This window comes from Biomphalaria glabrata, chromosome 5 (genome assembly GCF_947242115.1).
Source record: "Biomphalaria glabrata chromosome 5, xgBioGlab47.1, whole genome shotgun sequence".
Classification (NCBI taxonomy): domain Eukaryota; kingdom Metazoa; phylum Mollusca; class Gastropoda; family Planorbidae; genus Biomphalaria; species Biomphalaria glabrata.
The window spans coordinates 33,400,552-33,427,701 of NC_074715.1; the positions used below are offsets into that span (position 1 = coordinate 33,400,552).

Below are 27,150 nucleotides of genomic sequence, written 5' to 3' on the forward strand. Positions count from 1 at the left end.
CTCGGCATGACCAGCCGGTTGACCCAGAGCGGGCCATCTGGGTCTCAGGTCTAGGGGAACTTGGAGCCAAAGTATTGTGTTGTTGTGGTTTATCCTCAGATAGCCACCACTCAAACACCAGGATCTCTTTATCCCCCCTTACCCGTCGCAGTCCACGGCAAACGGACTGGTCTAGGACGTAGTGAGAATTTAAAGTTAAGGAGACAGTGTGATGATCAATGAAGGCAGACTTAGGAAAAGAGGAGGCAGACACAATGATAGAAAAGAAGTAGGGCACTTTTGAGCTACAAAAGTGCTAAGGAAAGAGGAGCGCAGTTTAACGTCATGTCTCGGGACGACAATGTTTAGTTGACCACTTCTAGCTAGTTCTAACCAGACATAGCATGGTCAATGTTTAGTTGACCACTTCTAGCTAGTTCTAACCAGACATAGCATGGTCAATGTTTAGTTGACCACTTCTAGCTAGTTCTAACGAAAACTTAAGACAAAATTCTGTTTTTGTTATTCGTTCAAATCAATCTATTTTACTTGTGACTAAAGCAGAGTCCAAAAGAAGGGTTGCGCGAAGACGTTAGTGTAGAGGTTCAAGTGTGCACACTTTGATCTAAGCTACTTGCCTGTACACGTCTCCATGGACCTGCATGATCCTTCAGAATAGGAACAGCTAGGTTCAATTGTTATGATCCTTCAGAATAGGAACAGCTAGGTTCAATTGTTATGATCAACAAACACACATAAGCAACCGCCTCCTCCCTTTTTATGTTCCAAACAAGGGAGATCATTGTTGTAGGCAACCCAAGAACTACAAACCTACAGGTATGTATGTAACAGCTAGCACCAAGGCAGTTCAAGACGTCTGACAGAGAACAAAAGTGAGTCAGACAAAAATAGACAAGAATAAATAATGAAATTCATTCAATGAGCCCACGGAAACAAAGGCGCTGTTTCACACTAATACCAACATGTTTGTGATGAAACATGAGAACAAAAAACAACTCGTATATTTCTTAGTTTCAACAACAATAAACAAGTAGAGTCTAAAAGCACAGGGAGACTCCAATTCACGTGAGTGCAGTCCACAGGTAATAGATCACACTAAGGTTTGAGTTGAAAGTGTTGCTATAGAAGCGAAAATATGGAGGCAGTGCTAGTCAGCCAAGATCAATAACTCCAGCAGTCCCAATGTACACAGTCACCAAGCTCTATGTAAACGCTAGTTACTATTTCTAGAGCCGATAGCGTTGCTACTGAGATTGTTTCCATTCGCACTTCTACCAATGAACTAAAGGGACAAAAAAGTGATTAATTATGGCTGAAGAATGAGGTCTAAATAGTCAAGACTTGTTGGACTGGCATTGTTTTGTCCACATCATGACCACCAAGAATCCCTGCAATCTTACAATGCATCGATTACATTATGAGACTATGTAAACAAAATAAGCAAGCCTTTAGCATGCAAACTGTAACTTAAGTGTAGATGGTATATTCTAATAGAAACCTAAAGCAGCCTAAAGCGCCTAGTAGCTACAAGTAAATGTAGGTCACATTGCACTCTTAGAACTGCCGAAAGATCAAGGATGAAATTATTCAGAGCTTACTTAAACTCAAGTCGAAATGTCCACAATCACTTCTGTGTCTTGTAGGCCTATTTGTTTGTCAACACATGGGGGAACGTATTCCAACAAAGTCATATCACTATTATGTTTCTAGGATATTTTGTCGAACCAAGACCATTCATTATAGCAGGCCTGAACACCGACCTGCGACGTTGCAACCTGTTAGCACTAGACACCAACAGCTCTTCTCCACTGCTCACAAGTTGCGACGTTGCAACCTGTTAGCACTAGACACCAACAGCTCTTCTCCACTGCTCACAAGTTGCGACGTTGCAACCTGTTAGCACTAGACATCAACAGCTCTTCTCCACTGCTCACAAGTTGCGACGTTGCAACCTGTTAGCACTAGACACCAACAGCTCTTCTCCACTGCCCACAAGTTGCGACGTCGCAACCTGTTAGCACTAGACACCAACAGCTCTTCTCCACTGCTCACAAGTTGCGACGTTGCAACCTGTGAGCACTAGACACCAACAGCTCTTCTCCACTGCTCACAAGTTGCGACGTTGCAACCTGTGAGCACTAGACACCAACAGCTCTTCTCCACTGCTCACAAGTTGCGACGTTGCAACCTGTGAGCACTAGACACCAACAGCTCTTCTCCACTGCTCACAAGTTGCGACGTTGCAACCTGTTAGCACTAGACACCAACAGCTCTTCTCCACTGCTCACAAGTTGCGACGTTGCAACCTGTGAGCACTAGACACCAACAGCTCTTCTCCACTGCTCACAAGTTGCGACGTTGCAACCTGTTAGCACTAGACACCAACAGCTCTTCTCCACTGCTCACAAGTTGCGACGTTGCAACCTGTTAGCACTAGACACCAACAGCTCTTCTCCACTGCTCACAAGTTGCGACGTTGCAACCTGTTAGCACTAGACACCAACAGCTCTTCTCCACTGCTCACAAGTTGCGACGTTGCAACCTGTGAGCACTAGACACCAACAGCTCTTCTCCACTGCTCACAAGTTGCGACGTTGCAACCTGTTAGCACTAGACACCAACAGCTCTTCTCCACTGCTCACAAGTTGCGACGTCGCAACCTGTTAGCACTAGACACCAACAGCTCTTCTCCACTGCTCACAAGTTGCGACGTTGCAACCTGTGAGCACTAGACACCAACAGCTCTTCTCCACTGCTCACAAGTTGCGACGTCGCAACCTGTTAGCACTAGACACCAACAGCTCTTCTCCACTGCTCACAAGTTGCGACGTTGCAACCTGTGAGCACTAGACACCAACAGCTCTTCTCCACTGCCCACAAGTTGTGACGTTGCAAGTCAGTGTTCAGGCCTGCTACGACGACTGGTCTCGCCTGATTATAATATTAGGCCGATCATATTCTAATGGCAATGTCTTCGATTCCGAAGATAAAGCATGAGCGCCGCTATACTATGGCCCAACAATCCCACTTACCACCTGCATATTTTGTCACACTGATGCAGACAAAGCCGTTGTCCCCCGGTGGTCTAAGTCTTCTTTTCGTCTTCTAAGCCTGTTTTCGGCAAGGGCTTTTCTTTGGGCCTCAAATGTGTGTCCCGCGACCCACGTGAGAGCAATCCAGCTGCCTATTTCAAAGGACATCTGCTGAAAGCTACTTTCCTCTATGCCAATGAGGGCGACATTGCACATGATTTGATATTTATAGCGATTCCGGGGGTACCTCTATTATGCCGTCCTCCTTTAGTGTTTCTTTCTATACAGTATTTACTGGACTCCAGATAAAAACCTGGTTATTTGTAAGATAGTCTTGCCAGTGAATGCCCATTATGAAGCAAAGGCAACTTTGATGGAAGTGTTCGAGGAGCCTTTGGTGCCTTCTATAGAGCACTCAGGTCTCAGAGCCATACAAAGGCGTGGTGAAAACCAGTGCTTTATAAACAAAGATGTGTTTCTTAGTCGAAGAGGTCTATTGAACTGTGCTCTCAGTTATTGGAGAGAGAAACTACTTAGTGATTCGAGCAGACAACGTGTATCAAAGAATCTTGAAATGTATCGCTGCTGTTTCACTACTAGTTTGACCAAGCTATTTGGGTTTTAGTCTCTGGAATATCCCTTTAAAAAGAATAAATCTCTGAATTGAAGAAACTGTATTTCAATGATACAAGTACCGGTAGTCACATTCTTTTGGTTTCCTACTAATACCAGAATTCCCTTTGAATGCAAATAGCTAGGTAGGAATGTTATCATGTAAAATACAAATAGCAAACTGTTTCCTTTCTATTCTATTCCAAGGGCATGAATAACAGTCCAATACACACACACACACACAGAACAAACTGTTGAACCAACAATACATATGTTCTTTTCTTTGTTAGCACGAGTCAGCTAACGAGGTCAGAGGTCAATGGCAAACTTCTTCTTGACTGTAGGTGTTAAAGACCAGGTCAATAACATTCACTTGTGCAGATTTGATGAGGGGAAAAAGTCAAGATATTCTCTTTACCTGTGTGTACCCATTTACTTCACTATAGGTGGCTACATTAGAGAAACTAGTGAGGTCAGCCTAACCCAGGATCAATGCCCCATGGGTAAAAAAAAACAAACAAACGAAAATAATAATAAGTTTAGGAAGACTTGAACGTCAGCCTGACTTGTACTGGCAAGTCTATTGAAAGATATTAGATTGCATGTTGACTTTCTAAACTTAAGAACCAACACATTGTAGTAATAGGTCTACTGTGCAGTAATACATTGTAATTTTTTTGTATTACATTGAAGTACTGTACGCAATAGATTGTGAGGTATTGTATTGTACTTTTTTTTTTTTGCATTACAGTGTCTTGTAGTTATACAATGTAGCCTGGTACTAGACTATCAACGTAGCTGTATCCACTCCAAAACACGTGCGGGTGCTGCTTGCCAACAAAACCGTTAAAGAGTGAAGAGCGAATCTATTTGTCTAACTGCTTGGGCTGAATACAACAGAGCCAAAATATTCAAACCGACGTCTTAGTGGAGTTTTGTATTTATGTCAAAAGTAATATCCCTACCCTGATAATAGGTTAACCTAACGGTAACAACGAGTAATTGACATAAAAGGTCGAAGATATTCAGATTAGTTGACGTATGAGGAATACAGCCTGAACACATAACATAGTATAACATACTCCTTGCTCAGATTTCTTTCCAACAGTCTTGAGGTGATCTATGTGACTGCGACATTCTAACAATGTGTATCCTGCTAGTCAACAATACCGGCACTCCCAGCACACAGTGGGACAACGTTTGGCTTCCTCAACTTCTGGCAGAGAAGGTCAAAGGTTAATGAAATTCTTAGCCAACATTTCTTAAGACTTAATGTTTCTATTCAAAACAGTGAGCAACGAGTTACCTCTTCTCGTTCTCCGATAGCGAGATTATTCGAGAGTTGTGCGCCACAAGCTTCCGTTAGATTCCAGGAGAAACTGAACATACGGAATACAAAGTGCACATTCCACTAAGCCCACACAAAGGACGTAATTTGGGAAAAAAAAAAAAGGGGGGGGGGGAGTAAATTAAGCCATGCAAAAGTGAATTGACTTTTGATTCAGTTATTAGTTCTTTTTTTTTTTTTAAAGATCACAAAAGAAAATATTTTTTGTTTTAGTTTTAGGATTAAAAAAAATAAAATACCAGATTGTTGCCATTATAAAAAAAAAAAAAAAAAGATCTACAAAACGGAAGAGCTTAGAACATGTGATTCTATTGTTGATGGTCTGTTTTGTTGATAATTATAGATGTTGCATGCGAGTTCGTTGAAGACACAACAACAGAATAAATAAAGAATATACTTGATAACGCAGGCTGATAACTTCAAACAATTTAATAAATAATAAAAGGGTACAGTCCTCTGTCGTCGCTAGCCTAGCGTCGTCCTCTAAGGCGTCTTGTCCGTTACTCTTCCTAGTTCTTAATCCTACTTTTTAATTAATCGTCACGTCACTAAGGAAAAACCCGATTAAACTCAACTTCTACGCGTCTTGTGTCATTACACTATATAGTGGCTCAAAAGTGATATATATATATATGTGTGTATCTTTCAAAAAGGCAGCTTATAAACACGCCCTTTGTTCTATACGCCAAATACAACAACAAAAAAGCTATTTATAGTTTTTCGGCCACCGATGAAAATAAGGTAAATCGTAATGTACACAATGGAAAAAAAAATCCGTTTAAGGTTAAGCCCATACGGTAGTCTCCACAGAAAGATTCACGAGGAATAAAACTTTACGAAGTCAAAGTAGGGAAAGAGAGTACAAGTGGATACAGAGAGACGGGTACACATGGAAAAGCAGCATTAATCCCATTTAGAAGACCTGCTAGGGTCCAGGAGCACAAACTTGTGGTTAATACATTGATTACTTTTAGCAGGATATACAATAGATCAGGTAATACATAGATCCATCTAGTAGCATGCAGAGACACGTCAACGTTGACATTCAATCCATTCTAGTCATGGAGTAGGCTCGACATACAAACATATTGCAAGCCAATAATAAAGCGTACAAGTTCGGCCATCAACCCCTGATTAGCCTAGGCTAGCTTAGTACAATAATAACTTATACTTACAACTGTACTTCAGTGGAAGCGCTATTTCGTGCGGGCGCCCATGCCATATGAAGAGAGCCTGCCTATAAACCAACAGGTAAAAAAGATTGAACAGACAATTAGTTTGCACTGTGTTCCTCAAAAAAGAAAGTCATTTCGATGAAAAAAAAAGCTACAACATTTCAGTTTCAGTACAACAATCTCAAAGTATAAAGCAGACATTGCTATATACAAGCTCTAGAAGCTAAGGAGAGGTAAAATAAAACAAAAAATAATGATAAAAAAAAAAAAAAAAGAAATACAAACGAACAGATTTGAGTAAAACCCAATGTCCCTGTATTGCTCTATACATGTACAGTAATGTTATGAAGACTAGCGACATTCGAGACAAGGTGTAAAGTTGTTGAAAACAAAATTTGATCTACGCTGCCCCTGAAGATACAAGGAAACGAAAATGCCTATCACACTTACATCTAACAGGTTTCTTAATTCCTTGAAGCAACACTTCGCTGTTCAACTTGAGGTCATGCTACTGTTAAGATCTTGTTAACACTAGGATATGTGACTTCCTTGTACGATTTTGTAACATGAATTAGTCGACATATTCATTTTCAGAAAACTTTCCAAACAATCACTGAACTGATAATACCAATTAGTAGCGTTTGTAGTTCAAATAATAAGGAACAAAAACATTCAATTAAAAGATTATAGTACCTTGTGTTTCGTGAATTTCAACAAAATCTGTAAAGTTTCTTAACTGTCTTCAAAGTAAATAAGTTATGTTCAATATCTTTAAGTATTACTTGATTAATTCTCAACTAGAAAAGAGCCCTATGTGAGTTAATTCACATGAGGTTTTACTTCTGATTGAGCGCCAATGTTTTTGACAACTCAATGGCCAAGAATAAATATCAGATGACCAGAGCAGAGCCGGGAGTACTTAGAATCAACATGATCGAGTCTGTTGTTGTAATAGAGGAATTATCTGAACAGTGTTTGTCCTAGTGGAGCGAGGCCAATACTGTCTGACAGCTTAACCTATCCACACTTCCTAATCACACACAGCATGGTAAGCGAATCGAGGAGTGGGAAAGTGTTGCCAAATACTAAGTTCAACACAGGCTTTGTTTTCATCCATTGACACATTTTAATATAATAACAATATAGTAATAATTAGTTTTGGTTTTAATTATGTATTAAGAACAAAGCGTTGTTAACTCTCCCCCCCCCCACCTCACAAATCAGGACTAACACGGTAGAAGCCAATTATCAAAACAGGTTAACACGACATTAAACAGCTTTTCAGTTCAGCCAACTGGTGATCATCATTGCATTGCGCATTATCAAGTAGTGACTCCTAGTGTACGAAGTCATATGACATGTTAAGTAAGGCCGTCATTCCACAATGTTTACAACCAAAGCCTAGAGGACTTAGGGCGTCTAAACAATAGAAGGCGACTATTCTTAGTAGCACACAGTACACATAGAACCATTACCATAGTTAACATAAGGTAGAAGTCAGGCGGTTGAAAGAACAAAGAATTGCAATTAAGATTAAATTAAATCAAGATGATAAATAGTTAAAATTTAAAGCAATACAAATTTAATATGCAGGTAAGACTAAATGAAACTTATCAACCACCTTTGGGGGGGGGGGGGCATGATTTGAACGTATCTGACGATCAGGACCAAGGGAGAATAAAAAACACATCACTGACATCACCGTACAATTAATGTCGTCACGTGACGCTGCACTTGTCATTTGGTTTTCTTTTTTTTTTTAAGTGATCTATCGTTTTCTAGGCTTTAACCGTCTTGAGCTCACTTTGTTCTAAACAATCCCAGTCCCAGGCACTGACTGTCTCAAACAATCATTCTGATACATTCCTAGTCTCAGTCTATCCACTTCCATACAATGGCCTCTAGATTTCTTCAGCGTCTTTCTCTAAGAACTATTGGAAAGATTTTCAATGTAAATGAGAAGACTCAGTCAGAATCAGTAAAAGTAAAGCAAATAATTATCTTGAACTTAAGCCCATGAAGTCTGTGCTAAAAGTGTTTTGTAAGGAATAAAACTTAAATTGAATGATGGCATTAGTCAGTGGTATTGTATAAATATAATAGAGATGAACTTTTTATTTAAATCAATACACATAGAATGGGTTGGTGAAATATACACAGTCAGCGTAATCCTATTTACAACTATTTAAAGAGACCATCGCCCACTGTGTTTTCTTACAGCAGCTAACGAGAGATGAATGTGAATGGCTAGAGTGCAGCTAGACTTAATGAAACCAGTTCAAATGATTTGGTTATTTATACTACAGAGTTAATCCGTTTAAAATCTACATTACACACTTAGTTATGACGGTATGACGAGTGTCTTCGTGAATTCTTTGACTATTGACTGTGAGAGTAGAGTGTGGTACTTAGTGTCAAGATGAAAAACAACAAACATCTTGCTCTGATTGCTTACCAGGTGTTGAAGTGTTAAGACACGCGATGCCACTGCACGAGATATTGGAACGGAGCTAATCTACCATTATAATGCATTAGTAACACGAGGTCTTGCTATGGAGCTGATTTTTCCTTCCAACTGCAATATAGAGGTTCTAGTGAATGTCACTCTAAAGAGAGCTTTGATTTCCCTCTCTATAACATCATAACGATCTAGTTCTAGATGGAGTTGTCCCAAAACAAAAAAGCTTGGTATAAAAGCTGGAGTTAAGAACAGCGTTTCTTAGTATTACAAGCCAATCTGAGAAATGGAACAGACAGGCTTGAACTTCGTTTACATTGAAACCTGGAACTAGAAGGAGAACAAAAGCGACAAGAAATTCCATTTGACCTCAAGACGCCAGTCAAGAATAACTTAGACAACACTAGAGTATCAAGAAACATAAAAATAATTTAAACAAGGTTACAAAGACAGTTTGTGTGGAAACACAAACTTAAAATCGCCCCCCGAAGTGGTCCACCCATGCAGGCTTCAATATTTTCAGAAAGAACATCCAAATGAAATTATATCAAAGACAAATGAGAGATAAGAATGGAGAAAGAAGGTTGACAGATCTTGTGTAGTGCCCCAACAGTACAGCAGATCAAAGGATAGGTGCAAGTGAATGCAAAATTAGATGTGAACCTGGCCTAACTAGTTCCCCTTTCAGACCTTGTGGTCAATAGGGAAGATGTAAAATTCAACTGTTTTCGTGGCCTACGGTTAACGAGGGTGTCATGTAGCCAGCACAATGATCAACCGCCTTTACTTTTCCCCAACTAATGTCAGGTACCCATTAGAGCTGGGTAGACTCAGAGGCACCCAAGGATTCCGAAGTTGAAAATCCCAGTCTTCACCAGGATTCGAACCCGGGACCCTCGGTTCGGATGCTAAGCGCTTTACCGCGCCTCTCCTGGTCTAACTGAAGTCTTATAAATAATGTAATTGTTTTGAAAAGGCTCAATCTCTTATTCGAATCCTCAAAAAAAAAATAAAAAAAAATTTCCGCTATAAAAAAAAAAAGTTCAAGAAAATGAAAGTTTATAAGATTACTATTCGTTTTAAACTAGGTATAACTTATAATGCATACTAATTAGCGTTTTCTCTTTAAAAAACTGCTTGCATAACTGATTTTAAAAATTAGTGTTTTCGCTATCAGAAAAAAAAGTAGCCGTTGCATCAGAACTTTGAATGGTCTAAAATATTGTGATGTCGGATTTTCAATATCTTTTCTAGTTTACGAGATCTAAACGGGACGGACGGACAGACATTTCGCACAAAACTAATAGCATCTTTTTCCCTTTCGGGGGCCGCTAAAAAACAAAGCTTATTGTCACAGATGAACGTCTGTATGTGTGTATAAACTTATTTTACAGATATATATCAGTTGGAATGTAATTGTATCAATTAGTTTGGATCAGTCATGTAATAGATCTAGACTCTAGATCAGCGGTTCTCAACCTTTTGGTCTCGGCGACCCCTTTTTGCAATCCCCCACTCTGCAGCGACCCCCCCCCCCGCACACACACAGCAATAGAAGAATGGACAAAAACAATCCATTTTTTCGATGGTCTTAGGCGACCCTTGGCAAATCGTCAATCGACCCCAAAGGGGTCGCGACTCACAGGTTGTGAACCCCTGCTCTAGACTAACAATAATAAATCTGTGCGATTAGAAATAGTTTACCAATTGTGTTTGTTTAGCACAATTTCATGCTTTTAGCTTTCTCGATGTGCTATGATCCTGTCACTTGTCTGGAACATGAATTAAAAAAAAAAAAGGGGGGGGGGGTCTAAATGTCACCGTAACCGCTTTTTGAATGCATTTTTAAAAAGTTGCAGGACTCGAATTCGAACTCGAGAGCTCAAGTCTCCTCAAAGAAATGAATTCAACTTATACCACCACATCTGTCAAGTACAATTTCTTTCCCTTGTTAGAACACATTAAAACAAAATGATTAAAGACCAATAGTCAATTAACTAATTGTTAGTTTGTTTTTTAAACTGATTCTTGTTTTGTCAGGTACAAGAAATAATTGTGCAAAATTTCAACTTGATCTGAGATAAGATTGGGTATGGAAGAAATAACGTGTACACACTTTTGACCAGACAGACAGAGTTGATAGAAGCTTTGTAAAAAAAGTGACATGAAATTCCATCTGAAGTCAAGACGCTAGTCGAGAATAACTTAAACAACACAAAAGTTAGTCAATGTATCAGTTTGGCTTTAAAACCAACAACTCAATAGTTTGATGCAGAAATAGACGAGTTTCATTTGATGCTGTATTCATTACGGACGTTTACGAAGGAATAAAGATTTAAACATCTCAACTTATTCTCTCCTCGATACCAGAGCAACGATCACGTTACATTGAACAGAGTGATGCCAGTGAGCTATCCATGGACTCCTTTTTACACTCACACACACGCGCGCACACACACACAAATATTTATTTTTATTCGTTGGAGACGTTGGCCGTCAATGCTGCATCTAGTACATCCAACCAAGGATACTAGAAACTGAACATCAAAACACAATTTTAAAAAGGGATGGAAAGGAATTTACGTCGAATTGTTTTTTGTAAGATAAAAATAAATGTATTGAAAAGTCTTTTGATTTCAAAGATTACTTATTACACATTCAATAAATATACATTCTTAAAACTTCGGCTCAGTGTACTGATGTTTAAATCATTTCTTCCGATCGTTCATCTTTAGTCTATGGTATTATGATCATTAATGCACAACATTAAGTAAAATGTACTCTTCCTTTTTACCACACAATTCAAATACAGGCAAAATGTGATGCCACTGAGCAAGAAACACCAAGAAACATTTCTTGATGGATAAACTGAACCACCAAAACATTCATATGAAATCAAATCGACAACAACAAAAAAAGTGTGTATTTGTCTTACCATTCCTTGGGAAAAAAACAAAACCCCAATAGAAACACGTTACGCTTGTCAGTATCTCTTGCGAAGAGTTAAAAGAGGTCAAACACCTGTTCAGTAAGAACTAGGAAGCAATGAACACGTTATTAACACACAGCAACTTCGCTTAGTTATCGTTTTCAGAAGAGAATCGGATGGGGGGAACTTCATACCTACTGCAGGCACAATCTTCTCCACGCTAACACGTGCCGGAAAGAACCAGCGTATGCCAAACAGAACCAACATAGGCCGGAAAGAACCGACACAGGCTGAAAACGAAATCATTCCTTCATGTAACCTACACAAAATATGGGATCCGATAAACTCTAGTTGACTGTCAGATGCCACTTCAAGTTAGATCGTGACTTCAAACACTCGAGACCTGCTCTGAACAATTGGAACAAGAACGTTCACTGGGGAGGCAATAGATATTTTTGAAAGAGATTGAGGCGGCGCTGAAAGAAACCTATTTAACTATTCACTCCATTTCAAGTCTTCAGTTAAGGGATTTGATACTTACAACCTAGATAATGAAATTAACTATTTATTGACAAGGGGGGGGGGCCAGGAGAGACAAAAAAAATGGCCGTTAAAAAAAATGAACATGCCTGTATCAAAACAACTAGCAAGTACTGGCCCTATGTCAACGTCACGCAACAGCTCATTAACTGAAGGCTAAACCGATGTCCAGGTGATTCGAAACTAGGATCTGGAAACATTTTGAGCACAAAATTTTGATTTTTAAAAAAATTGTAAGAATTCAACCGTTTCATTAGAATGTTTCTGTTTCGCCATATCCTACATTTATAGCTAAATTGATTTATAAGGAAAGATCTAAAGGTGAAATCCACCATGTACCCACGTGACTGACACTACAAACATCACTTAAGCTACATCACGTGATACATCATACTCTAAAAGCGAACATTGTGAACTATGCATAAAAACTAAGCACGTTTGGCTAGGTGTAAATACTGAAATTAGATGACTAGTGTCTACTGTCTATTTAATAAAACGTGGTGCATTGAATAGGTCTATATAATAGCAAAACACCATAGTAGCATAAACTACACAAGTGATGGGCATAGAGGTGATTCCAGATGGCTATGGATTCTCATCTTCGTGTTGGAGAGCATATCAAATTTAGGGAGTATGTTTGATATGTGTAATATTGTAAGGTCGCCGTGATGAAAAAAAAAGTTAATACTAATACAGAACAGGGCAAGGTGACGGACATGTGCGACTAGAGAAAAATATTGAACAAGAACATTAATGATAACATATATTAACTTTCTTTTCAATCGCCAAATTAAGTTGTTGTTTTTTTACTAATGGAAATTACTTTTTTTTTTTTTTTAAAAGTCACCCTCTCGGTTCTTTTGTTCTCTCCAATCAGTCCTGGCTAATCCAATCCGTAAGTAATCTCCCTTTAATAATTGTACTGACTTGTTCTACTTCCCCTCTCTCTTGTGTGTATGTGATTGTCAAATGGGAAATATTGCAAATTGTAGATCTATATTCTAAGATGTTATCAAGTTCATGTATTTCAAGGATGTAATTCCAAACATCAATAGTGGAAACACAAGACTTTGCTGATGCAACGATTATATCCAAATGCAAGACTGTCAATAAATTGAAGAACAGCTGTTCTGAACATACGTTGCTGTAAGCCAACACTATACAACTTAGTGAGTGCTCGATATGCAGACTAGAGCAACAGAAGACATTTAAAAGACCCGATGTTGTGCACACAGATAAATAATACAACTAGTGGGCCAACACTGGGCTTCACAAACACATAGACATATAGGACGTCATGTGCGAACGTGATTTATGTGAGAGTTTATGTATGGTGGATAGTGTATGGGCGATTCACATATCACAACTATGTAGTATTTCTGTGCATTCTGTCACTAGAAGAGTTCTAAAACAAATCAATAGTATAAATCAGCAAGCAGAATAATGGAGGAAAACAATTGTTTTTACTTTTAATCGACGAATAACAATGACCATAGATACTTTTGAATACCAATTTGAATGTATTAAAAAAAATACAATTGGTTTCCCTTGAAAGTGCCTTAAATCTATTTATATTACATCAATCGAACCATACACAAACTAGAAACAAAATAAAATTCGATTTAGTTATCAAATATCCATTTGAATGAATAAGAAAATAAACACCATTACTCTTGACACTATAGACACATACACTGTGTCAACTCGGGTCCCTTGACGTACACGTAGTTCTAGTTCAACGCTTTGTTTATCAATCAATCAGAGCTTATCTGTTTCAATAGTAGGCAGTGTAGTAGAACTACTGATCTTTTAATACAAGACTTAAACATGTTTGTGTGTGTGCGCGCGCTCAATAGAACAATAACCAAATCAAAATGTCCCCAATATTTGAAATATTGAGTACACAGTGTGTCTGAATCCGCTCAAAACTAAAGTCAACTTAAAATAGAAGATGTCCTCCAAGTCAAGTAGTAGTTGTGTATGTAGGCTTGGGCTGTACACGTCAAAACTGGACATCATTTTACAAGAACATGCACACGTAAGAACAGTACGACATATAATCTGTTGGCCCTTGGCGTACAAAAGTACACACAAATATGTAGACCTTTGTTGTACAGAATAGATTTTTAAATACAAATATGTACCGGGGAGCCCTTTGCTGTACACGTTAGAATATAACACACACACACACAAATATGTAAGCCAGAGGCGGCCTTAGCACCCTGGGCGAGTGTCATGTGCGGGGCCCTGGACCGTAAGGGTAGACTATGTAGGTCTATACCGTACCATATTACACTAATGTCTCGCCCGTCTCTAACGCTGAAGGCCTTATCTTAGTTACAAAACACAGTGCTTTACGTAGATTGTTCTGCATGAAAGATTTTGCCTTAAAGGTTAATCAACGTTACAAACCAACAAACTAGATAATAATATTTCTGTTAAACCCGATGGTCGGAAAGTAACTAATACTTACGTAGGAGAATCTTAACAGTAACCCTTGCAATCTTAACAGTAACCCATGCAATAAAACTAACACTTAACTAATAGTTGATTCGATGGTCACAGGCGGATTTAGTCACGGAACTCCACTTAAGTGGCTTACTAAGACCCTCGTAGTTCAATGTTGAAGCAAGTTGCTTTTCGATTGACAAAATAGTTCAAGTGCACAGTTTGGTTTTGTGTCATTATTAATAGTAGATACATTTTGGTAAAAGAATCTCGAATGGTTCGAATGTACCGAAGACACCTTTGAACTGCAAGAATACTATCAGGAATCATTTCACAAGATATTTTCAAGTCTGCACATAAGTCCATTCCGCCCAAATCGCGTGAATCTTCAGCATGTAAAATAAAATTTTGTCCAAACCCATGCAGTACTTTAACAAATGATATCAGCATAGTTTAATGCTCGTAAACTCTTGTTGTACAGAAATCCAAAGTTGAAGCATACTCTTAAATGGAGGTAAGAACAGGATATTTCTTATTGATAGTAGATTAAGTGTTTGATATCGATAGATTGCTTTTAAATTTTCGAGGCGGCACTCTCATCGTGTTTCTGACAGTGATTTTGTATTCATGAAAGGCACGGCTTCTTTCAAAATTTTCAACATTTCAGGCGACGCAGCAAAACCTTGATAGATTCTCTGTAAGACACCACAAACGTCAATGCTTCATAATTGCGACATGTCTCCTCAAACAATTAGGGTAGACGCATAGAGAGTAAAATGCTCGACTGTTCATGCAAATAATGAGCCCCTTGGTGTTTTCCCTTCATGTTTGCACCATGGCAGTTCCCCTGGCACAGACAATCAGTGACGTCCAGACCAAGGCTCTCCAACATGGCGAGAAGAGCCTATGACAAACCCTTTCTTGTTGAGTTGTCAACATCTAGAAATTCGATCAAGTATTCCATCACCTTAACTTTTGGATCTGATACGTCGACAAAACCAAATATAAGGGACATCTGCTTTTGTTGCTAACATAATGCGTGCAGTTAAGGATAACAGTAAAATATTTGACAAGTTACAATAAATTTCTCAGCATTTCAACCAAACCTAAAAATTGTCCGTTGTTTGGCGCATAAATTTTCTCTGTTCTCCCACGAAATGAGCTGCTGCTGTACAATCGCTAGAATTTGAATAAAGATGGCGCGCTAATGCAGTTATAATTTGTTCTCGCATCACGTGATCCGATATGCTACCCTTGGACATTCACAGAGCTAAATCCAACTAGTCTGCCACACACTTAACGTGATTTACAGAAACCTCGTGCTGCTGAAGTTTACTATGTTAAGATCTTATATGGTTTTTGGTATCATATAGATGTAGAGTTCTAGTTGATGAGAACTGATCTGGTTTTCGAAGCCGACCGTGACAAGGGAATCTCCGTTCGTGGTTGCCCCACTTGCCACCCCGTAGAGCCGCTACTGAGCCTTTGTTATACAAGTTAGAATAGAAAACACACAAATATGTCAAACCTGAAGGTAAGAATAAGAATGTGATTAGAATATGTAGATTTCTACTGTGTAAGCAAGACTATTACACATACATATGTTCCTGCTGTACTAAAAGCCTATATTTGGAAAAAAAATACATTGTTATTGTTAATATATTGTAATATTTAATATTGTTATAACTCGTGTATGTGTAGATGATCGAAGACTTATTTAATTGATCGTTGAATTCAAAACAACGACTGACTCCTGTAATGGTGTATCCTCACGCCAGCAGACGTAATGAGTTCTAGTTCACTCTCTATATAGAGGTTAGCGTGATCCCAAGTTTTAAAACCAATCCAATCCTACTTAATTGGACACCGTTAGTTCATTAGGATCAACCTGTCTTGTGGAAGACAGTTCTTTGTCGATGTCACGTAAAACGCGTTAATGGTCGCTAAGAACTACAGAAGCAGTTTTGTTGACCTTTTTCTGTTTTTTTTAGAACCAGCCAAAATAGCTAAAAATATCTCATAAAAAGTTCAAGGGGGCTAAATTTGGCATAATTTATACATAACGTAGAATTTGAATAATTCTCAATTTCTACTTAGATAAGTTTAAATAGTGTCAAAAAAAAAAAAAAAGAAAATTCGGTCCACTGTGTTTCATTTAAATACTTTCATTGTGGATTAATCATTTTAATTCATTTCTATTGTTACCTGTGTGATTATTTATTGTACGATTCAAGTTTGTGAATTGAAATTATTCAATTTTCCTAAGTTTAGTGTTATTTGCATTATAACTAGAACACTCTAGCATACGGCTAAATGAAACGGCTTGAAAACATCTTGGATTACTACAAAGTAACAACAATAACACAATAATCAGACCCTAATCTTTAAGAAACGGTTTATATCCTGTAAGCAATGAAATAATAATAATGATCTTTATTGTCCTTAAGGAACTTTGTCTTACTATTTGTGCATTACACTATACAAAACATTATAACTATAAAAAAAAAAGTAACAGTAATAGAAAAACGATATGGACAAATTCGAGGCCATGTAAGGTGACTAATAAGAACAACGCAAGAAACTCAAAAGACGGGAAAGGCTAGACAAAGGACTTATTATTGACATATTCTGTTGCCCAATACAAAGTACGTTGTGCTAAAAGCGATAGAGCTAAACAATTAGATTTTACAGTGCTAAATAATTATTTAGATTTTACAGAGCTAAACAATAATTTTGATTTTAAGAGTTAAACAATTAGATTTTACAGTGCTAAACGATTATTGTATACTTTTTTAAATACATAGCTTAATGTCACTTTCGATCTTAGGCCTACTGTAGACTGGATACAATAAGAAGGTAGCTATTTAGAGTCATTACCAACCGATGACGAATCTCTAATACAAACGTCAATCTCAACTATGTATAGAAGGGCCTATTAAATAGAAGTGCCGTGATCCAACTAGTAGGCAAAAAAAGTTGAATGCAGCTTCCAAGTCTTCAGGAAAGAAAATGTCTCTATGTGTGTGTTTGGTACTGATACAGTCAAGAATCAGAAGCAATAAGAAGACCTGCAGCGCTTATTGCCAGATGCCTTAATGTGAAGTGCTTGTACAGTGTCTACAGAAAAAAAAAACTGATTCCTATTTATAATAGATGCAGACGCTCTGCCACAAGAATTAACCCTGACCTGTTTACTCCATTAATGCATGGCGCTCCCCCCACTACCTGCAAAGCCATAAACGCTGGGTGAGTCCCAGAGCGTGATTGGCCGGGGTAGCAATGAAGCTATATTTGGTGTGTCCATGTGATCTGGTAAATATATACCGACGGTCTTCATGGCACGTTCATTTAAAGAACGCTTAGACTTGTGACGTCTGATGGAGCCAATAATAGCCGAGTGGAAATGTATGAGAGACGTCTGTTGAGTTTGTACTGGTTTACCTTTACATTTTCTCAGGATAGAATATACAAACATTCTACGACAATGCTTCCTCCCCTTCATATTAATACACTCATCTTATTAGCCTTTAGTCTGGATTTTACTTGTTTGGTGCTCCAATTTTTAAAAAGCATAATTAACGTTTGGAATAGTTAAGTGGGAAAAAAAGAAACTTTAATTTTTAAATATAGAAGCTAACATTGTTAATTTTTTAAAATAAATTATCTATCCAAAAGATATAGAAATAATCCATTGATTATTAAGAAAAAAATCAGACCTGCGATCTATGTGGCACAGATGATGTAAAGGTCATCTATTTCTTTGACCCAAAGTTAATGAGCGTGTCATGTGGCCAGCACGAACGACCAACAACATTTAATTTTCCCCAACTAATGTCAGAGCTGGGTGGACTCAAAAACACCCTAAAGATCCCAAAATAAAAAATCCTAGTCTTTACCAGGATTCGAAACTGGGACCCCTTGGTTTGGAAAACAAGCACTTTACGACTCAGCCACCGCACCTCCCATTGATTATTACTATTTCTAAAAACAAGTCTTTTTTTAAGTAAAAGAAAACAATGAGCATTTGAACCCAGATTTCCTTCACTATCCCCTACCTCTTAAACAATAAAAAAAATGTTGCTAGGGCTCTGTGCTCACACACACACAGATACTGAACAGATGCACAGAAGGTGAGAAAAAAGACAGTAAGAAAAAACATTTCATTACCAGCTCAGGCCCAGAGCTTAGATCTCAGATGTAAAAGAGCAAACAAGCCTATTGAAATTTTGTCCCCCCCCCCCCCCCCATTCTTAAAATGCCAAAGTTGTTTGAAACAACAGCTAAAGCAATGTTTAGAATTGGATGCTTACAATGACTTGTGAGACTGAAATTACTCAGTCAACATAACAGAAGTAAATATAACAAGTAGGAAAAACACAAAGTTTTTAATACCTGAATTAATAAAATTGCACTAAGTATATTTAGTGCAACATGCTTCCAGAAAAATTAAAAGCAACATAATGAAAATGAATTTGATTTCAAGTTCATACAGCATGCTTATGATAGTGCACTAATGAGTCTAAGACAATTATTTTATATTAGATATTGTTTACAAACATTTTTATAAATAGATCGATGTGTATAAATATTTTTTGTCTAAGTTAGGGAAAAGTCAACAAATAGTTAAATAATTCAGACTATTAGAAAAATATTTTACATTTTTCATTATCTGAAATATTACCAAATTTTTGATCATCACAAAAAATAGTTTAAGATTTTCTAAGCCAATTCAGCATATTCTGTATCCAAAAGAATTTAAATACAATCACAACTATTTTGTGGCATGAAGACAAGTCTTGGTAAACAAACTGACACTAAAGCATGTTCATAAATGTTGAATTTCTAAACTATATCTGTTGGAAAACACTTTTAATAAAGAGCATTTAAATTAATTTTTAATTTAATGTTTAAAAATGAATTTGTGTTAAATTTTTAATTTATCAATCAAATACTTGAAAACAATATTAGCTATCATTGTTTTTATCCATCGTTTTAACTGCTTATAAATCAATAGCTCTTGCTTACCAAAAAAAAAAAATAAGAGTAGAATACATCTTCTATTTTTTTTTTTAAATGAACAATTTTAACTGATGCCTGTGTACTTGATCCTATAATTTATTATGAATCAAGTTCCAGTTAGGATCCTGCCCCTTCAGCTAACTGGTCTGGGGGAAAACTGTGAGCCTTCCTGTGAGCACTGCCCACCAATTGATATCATGCATTCTGGACTGCATAAATCTACTGATCCAGATTAGTAGCCTACTGTAATTACGACATAATCATAGATTCAATAAATTTAGTTAAACCCAAGTCATCATTACAAATCGGCCTTTACTGGGTTTTTTTTAAATTACAAAATGAAGTCAAGATTCAAGATAAAACATTCACCACTATAGAGTAGACTAAGATATTGATCAAGATTTCCTTTTTCAGTACAAGTATTCCTTGCTTAATGAAAGACCCAGTTAATGATGACTCACAGTTACCATGTGCTTGACAAATGACCCATTATTTCATCGTAGAACAAAATTTCAAAGCTATGACAGTCACAGGACCAACTGATATTTGTTTGTAAAATTTTAACGTTTTAAATGTTCCTTGAGTTGAAGATTATCTAGATCCTTGCCAAAACCTCCCGCAGGACAACAGGATGGCAGAAGCAAAGGTATGAACCAGTGACCATCAAGACAACCAAACAACACAACAGTTCAGCGCACATACCCCAAGCGTTATAAAGATCAACTAAGGTGTCATTTTGGTCTCACAGGCATAGAGGAAAGTAGCTGGCAGCAGATGGCCTCTGCGGGACACATATTTGAGACCCAAAGGAAAGTCCTTATTGAAGACAGGTGCAAAAGATGGAAAGTAAAATTAAACAGACCACTGGTAGACAACGGTTTCATCTGCACAAGATGTGGAAAAATATTCATGTCACAACTGGGTTTGAATAGTCATGTGAAACATTGCACTCATCCTTATCTTCAGAAGCAAAGACATTGTTATTATTTATAGATCTAGATATAATATTCTTCTATAGTTTAATAAGTTATAGATCTAGAGTCTATTTATACAATATTGTCAAACATTGTCAGAATAGTGGTAACCAGGAGCCTTTACTGGATCTATAATCAGTAATAATCAGTATTCTATAATAATCTATTGAAGACATAATAGGCTGAATAGATATTTAACATTAATATTAGATTAGACTTAAAATAAATAAATCTAGATTCTATATCTATGAGACTAAAATCTAGATCTTGATCTTCATTAACTTTATCATTAAGACAAACTATATAATACATGGGCATAGCCAGGATTTTTTTTTCACGCTATATATATATATATATATATATATATATATATATATATAATGCCTGTATGTATATGTATATATATATGTACATATATGTGTGTGTGTGTCTGTGTAATTAATCTTTATTACATTCTGACTCTTCATTCTTTTGGAAGACGTTTATTATAGCCTAGAAGATGTTCTTCCTGGAAAATTTTGAAAATTTGTAGACTCCCTGCCCTTGACAGAAATGGGGTCTGGGGGAGTGCTGTGAGCAAAGCCCCGTCACCAAACACTATTTCTGGTATTGAAAGCCTCAAAATGCATATTCTGAGGTATCTACAGTGCATTATTCTGCTATTAAAAAGTTTTATTTCAAAACCTGTGCTATTCTTACTGATTTAGATCCTCCTGCGCTGTTCGGCTCATTGGGCAGCAAGCTATTTCCACAAAAATCTGTCACTGGCAATGCCTGAAGCCTCTTCCCACCTGCTCTGAGGACCTCTATGAAAGTGTGGCGTTAAGTTTTACTAGGATGTTCCTGTTTGCGATTTCCTTGTAATGGCCTCCATGTCATTGCAACTCTTATTATGCATTATTCATTTTGTCGAAATACATAATCCGCAAACCTCATGTGACGCTCTGTTACAACATTACCAAGGGGTCGACTCCATTTCGGCATAGCATTTCCTTGACTGAGACCTGATCTCTATAACTGACTCCTAAAATCTGTCTTAGCCATCTTTGTTGAGCCACATTTAGTCTTTATCAATTTCTGTAGATGACTATCCAAGGCACTTTATTAATGGAGTCCAGCCACTGGTAGAAATTTTGTAACCTTTCTTGGCTACGCTCTTTGAATTAGGTGACTGTAGTTTGCTTTAGATTTTATATCAAAAAGGGAAGTGTTATCGTCAAAATCATCTTTTGTGGGGTTTTAAACTAAAAAATCTCTGGAGTTTTTTTTAACAAATTCAAAACCCCATTTAGCTATCCTCATAGAATTTGGTGTGTAGTTTGCTTTAGAATTATATTGAAGAGGGGGTTTTCAGCCTCAAAACTCTCTGTAGGGGAACCAACTCAAAAACATCTGGAGTGGTTTAAAACTAAAGAAAAGCCATATGGAGGAGGGGTTTTAAACTCAAAACTCCCTTTGGCTTGGCTAAGCTCAAAGAGTTTTAATGCGTAATTTACATTATTAAAAAAATTGAAGTGGTATTTTTTAGCATCAAACCCCGATGAAGGGGGGTTTAAACTTAAAACCCTTTGGTTACTCTCAAAGATTTTTTAGTGTATAATTTGCTTTTTTTTATATTGATGAGGTATTTTTTAGCTTCAAACCCCATTGGAGGGGGGTTTAAATTTAAAACCCCTTTGGTTATGCTCATAGATTTTTGAGTGTGTAATTCGCTTTTTTTTTATATTGAAGAGGTATTTTTTTAGCTTCAAACCCCACTGAAAGGGGGGGGGGTATAAATTCAAAACCCCCTTTGGCTACACTCATAGAATTTGGAGTGTGTAATTTGCTTTTTTATATTGAAGGGGTTTTATAGTAAATTTCAAGGGGGGGGGGGGTTAAAATCAAAATCTTCCTTAGCTATGCTCTTGGAATTTGGGGATTGTCGTTTGCATTATTTTTTGTTTGTTTTGTTTTATAGAAGAGAGGAATTTAACTGCAAAACCTCCTGGTAGGGGTTTTAAAGTCAAAACCCCCTTGGCTGCGCTGGGGCAAGTGATGGTTTAGTATTAAAATCTCACCTAAAATAACCAAAATAATAGCAAAAAATCAGTCAATAAAGTCCATCTCCCCGTCTTTGGGGGAGGGGGGGGGGACACACCCAACCCCCAACCCCTGGCTACGCCCATGATATAATATATACTCTACTCAAATAAAAAAAATGTCTTACCTTAGCTGCCTTATGCTTAGGGCACTTAGGCTTATTTATGATGGAGAATAGAGGTTCACTGTTACTGTAACACTGCACTACTCACTACTAGATCTAGTAGTACTAGGTCCAGACTTACTAGAATACTAGGCTCTATTTCTATCTAGATAGTAGAAACTACAACTACAGTACAAGTCACTACACAGTTCACTGCTACACACTACACTAAGTCAAGTGTAACAATCTAGTCTCTACACTAGTAGTGACTAGTGATAACTGATAGAATTTTCAATCTATTTACTATTATTAGTATTATAAATCTTTTTATTAACGAAATCTTATAATATATATATACTTATATAGATTTAATAGATCATATTATAAAATATATATTATACTTAGATCTATAATACTAGATAAAGATATTAGATCTAGACTGTCTAGACTCTTTAGTAGTATAGTCTATAGTCCAGTGTTTCTCAAACTTTTTTGTCTGCCGGCACACTAAAAAAACTACAAAAATTTCGCGGCACACCACGAAGAGCAACAGATGTTTTATAATAAAAAGAAAAAAAAAGATTTTACCTGTTTTTAAGTTTTACATTTAATGTGAAGGGTGTGCATGTTTTTGAGAGCAAATGCGATCTAATCGAGGCTCCAAAGTCGACAAACATCATCTATTTCAAGAAGTCTCTCTCTTTTCTTAGACTTCATTTCAGTCAGTGCTGAAAATCTAAACTCACAAAACCATGAAGATGCAAATGGAAGAATTATTTTGATTGCTTTTAAACTGATTGCAGGATATAACTTGTTGATTGAAATCCAAAACACATCCAGGCTTTTCTCTGTAAAACTTGACTTAAGAACTGCATCGTTTTTTTAAATCAATGAGCTGCTCTTCTTCTTCAGTTGTAAGGTTTGTAGCTTCATTATTTCCAAATGGATAGCTGACCCATCCATACTCATTACTTCAAACTGTTGGAAAGTAATGCTGCCATTCTGACTGCAGGTGTGTCAAAGTGTACAGAATTTCTGGGGTGATTTCTTTAGTTAAAGCACATTAATTGTAAGTAGGAGAAGCGAAGACTCCTTTCAAGGTCTTACTTTGCCAACGAACGGTGGTGTGATACAGGAGACATTTGTAGTCTGAATTCATTGCTTCACAGAGCTGAGAGAAAAGTCGGGATGCAAGCGGTCGAGATTTGATGAAGTTTACAACTTCAATCACTTGATCCAGAACAAACATCAAATCTTTCGGCAAAAGATTTGAAGGCAAGAGCTTCTTCGTGGATCATGCAATGAACAACTAATACATTTGGATTTTCTTGACGCACAAGAGTGACGAATCCCTTTCTATTTCCCTGCATGGAAGGACAGCTATCTGTGCAAACGCTGACACAGTTTTTCCACTGTAGATTGAATAGCAAAATGTTTTCGTTTACCCCTTTGAAAATATCTTCGCCTTTGGTCGTAGTCTTTGCAAAATAAGAATTCGTTGACACATTTTTCATCCTTTATGAACCGAATAAAAGCGAGCAGCTGGGCTTTGCCGCTAACTTGAAGAGTCCACAGCAGAGACACTTCATCATCAGTCACGTCTAAGTGTTCGCGTATTTGATCTTGTAAATCTGACGATAAGCCTTCAATTCTGCTCGAGATAGTATCATTTGACAAAGGAACTTTTTTAACTTTTTCGGCGGCATCGGGTCCAATGATAGTTTCAACAACTATTGCTAAAGCTGGTGCAATGACTGATTCAGCCTATGTGTGTGCTTTCTTGCGTTTTGCTAATAACTGAGCAACCTTATAACTTGCAATCAATTCCTTTTCTGGCAGCTTTAGGTAGTTCGTAAGTTTCTTAGCTTGTTTATTTTGTTTTCAAAGTATTTCTTCGGTTGCGCTTTTACAGCTGGATGTTTTGTTTCCAAGTGTCTCTTCAATTTGCTTGGAACAAGCGCCTCATTCGACAGAGTTGCATTGCAGATCAGACAGAATGGCAATGGAGCATCTTCAGGTCCCGAAGATATGAAACCATATCCGATGTAGTCTTCTTTGTACCTTCGTTTGGTTCCTTGCTTTTCATTTAACACTTTCTCAGTTTCATTCTTGCTAACGTATTTCTCCATGGATAACAATGAATAATGCTTATTGATAATTTGTTATTATTAGCACACAACTAAACAATTTACATGAAACACATCGCTTATTATTATCGTTACCAATTCAAGAACTGCTGTCAGTGCTGTGCGTCTGCTAAGGCGGCCAACATTTGAGTCATTATAATAATATATTATGTATAGTGGACAATTCCATAACCTGAATAGCTAACACCCCTTTCCGTCAAAATGGAGCAATCCACTACTATTACTGGTCGCTGCAAATGAGGATATTAGGTAAACCTGTGTAAGGCTGCACGGGTGGCGTTCTGAAAACTCCCGCGGCACACCAGCAAATCTTCGGCGGCACACTAGTGTGCCACGGCACTCAGTTTGAGAAACACTGCTATAGTCAATAGAACTAGATTTTTACTAGATAATAGATCTATACTATAGAATATTATAGATTAATATAGATCTAGTCAATCTAGACATAAGGCATGATAAGACATAAGCATAGACTCTAACACTATAATATAAATTAAAATATATAGTCATAATATAGAGTCAATATAGACTATAGTCTATATTCAATTATATTTATATAATGATAATCAAATATTAATTATTAAAATTATTGACTATCACTATCCCTATACTAGTTTATTATAGACTATAATTAGTATAGGATATGCCATGGTTATAGTTATATTTAAACTTAAATTTTAAAGTTATATAATAAATAATTTAATAATAATATAAATTTAAATTATAATAAAAATATTAATATATCTAGATTGACTAGATTTAGATATAAAATTTAAAAATATAATTAAATTACTAATGATCTAAAATCTAATCTAGATTCTATCTGTATTCTAGATTAGTACAGTTACTACAGTATGAGTATCTGAGTATCACGATCACGGCAGTATCATAAATAAGTAATAAGTAGATATGTCTAGAAAGTAGATCTTTATTAGATCTAGATAGATTCTATATAATATAGAATTAGAAAATCTATCTAGCCCCAAGTTAGATCTAGAAATAATCTAGATCTAGTTCTATAATATTTAAATTCTAGATAGATCTAGATTGTTAGAATGTAAGTTATTGAGTGTAGTTAGTTAAGTTAGCAGAAAATACATTGGTCATAGTTCCGTACAATAAAACTTGATGAAAAAGTTTTTGCTAAAGATATAGACTCTAGGCTACATAGATGATAGACCGACATAGTAACATATGATATGCCCACTGCATCTAAATCTCACTAGATCTATATCACAAATCCATAAAAAGCCTTGCACACACTTTATAATCCCCAAAATTATGATAGATTTGTAGAGTAAATTTACACAAAAATCTTAGCTTCGAAAAACGTACGTACTGTATGCGAGTATCCGTAGTAGATTCTCTAAATCCTGTCAGATTTACTATATCTATGCGGTTGCTAGACAGACACAAATATCGAATTTGAAATTTTGGTATCGATATTTTGTTAAAAAGAACGTCCGTAAAATACTTAAATATTCATAATATAATAATCTGAAATGAAATATTTTCTTATCTTTTAAAGATCTAGTTTACAATAGTGTTGGATAACAGACTCTGTAAGATTCTGGTGACTGAACCTCGCTCGGTTGAATAATTGTTAGGAAAGATTTTTAAAAAATTATTGTAATGAAAAAATGAGCGATCGAGTAAAGACTACCAATCCCTAGTGCTATTAGAGCTTGGAATGGGTTGCCTGAGCTAGCCAGGAAAACCAATGACTTACAGAATTTAAGTCATTGGTTAATATGCATGACTAAATGCATGACGCGTAGGACGTAATCATCTTCTTTTTTGAAGTAACGTCTGTATTATATAAGATAAGATAATCCGAAGAGTTGCATTTGTGTTCTTAGCTCTAAATGACACAGTTTATGTCTAGAAAAACAACAGCTTACTTAGTGTCGTTTTACATTGCATATTTTGCGTAAAAAACAACATCAATCTATGGGCCTATTATGGGCTTGGAAGAAAGTCTTTATGCTAATATTAGAAGATATTACGTCATTGTTTGTTGTTTATGTTTAATGCGAAAGCAAAGAATCGGACGGAAATAAAAAGTTAGTTATATATGTCTACCTTGATAAAGACAGTCTCGTTATTATCATTATTAATAAGTAACGTCTACAGTAATGTATTATTAATCTGTGACAATAGAACATTGTGTCAGATTTGGTTTCAGATCTTGTGTCAGATCTGGTGTTAGATATTAGGTGTCAAATCTAGTGTTACATTGCTTTAAAGTGCTGGTAACAGGTAGATTTAGATCTAGTGGTTTCT

At 36.7% G+C, this 27,150-nt stretch overlaps 1 protein-coding gene across 9 annotated transcripts in view; it reads right to left on the bottom strand.

The window, feature by feature from the left end:
- The window catches only part of LOC106059675 (inositol hexakisphosphate kinase 1-like), a 52,899-nt gene extending 26,578 nt beyond the window's left edge, over positions 1-26,321 (bottom strand). Inside the window, exons 1-2 of one of the 9 annotated variants that reach the window (XM_056028646.1) lie at positions 26,207-26,321; positions 22,745-22,886 (exon numbers count right to left, since the gene is read on the bottom strand). The gene's annotated coding sequence lies outside the window, so the exon portion shown is untranslated. Of the gene's footprint in view, positions 1-617; positions 1,425-4,726; positions 4,871-6,167; positions 6,230-11,560; positions 11,880-18,709; positions 18,733-18,934; positions 18,956-22,744; positions 25,450-25,660; positions 26,087-26,206 lie in introns of those variants that run through there. The other 8 variants (XM_056028645.1, XM_013217349.2, XM_013217354.2 and 5 more) reach the window with 8 other exon arrangements.
- Between the last annotated feature and the right edge of the window lie 829 nt (positions 26,322-27,150).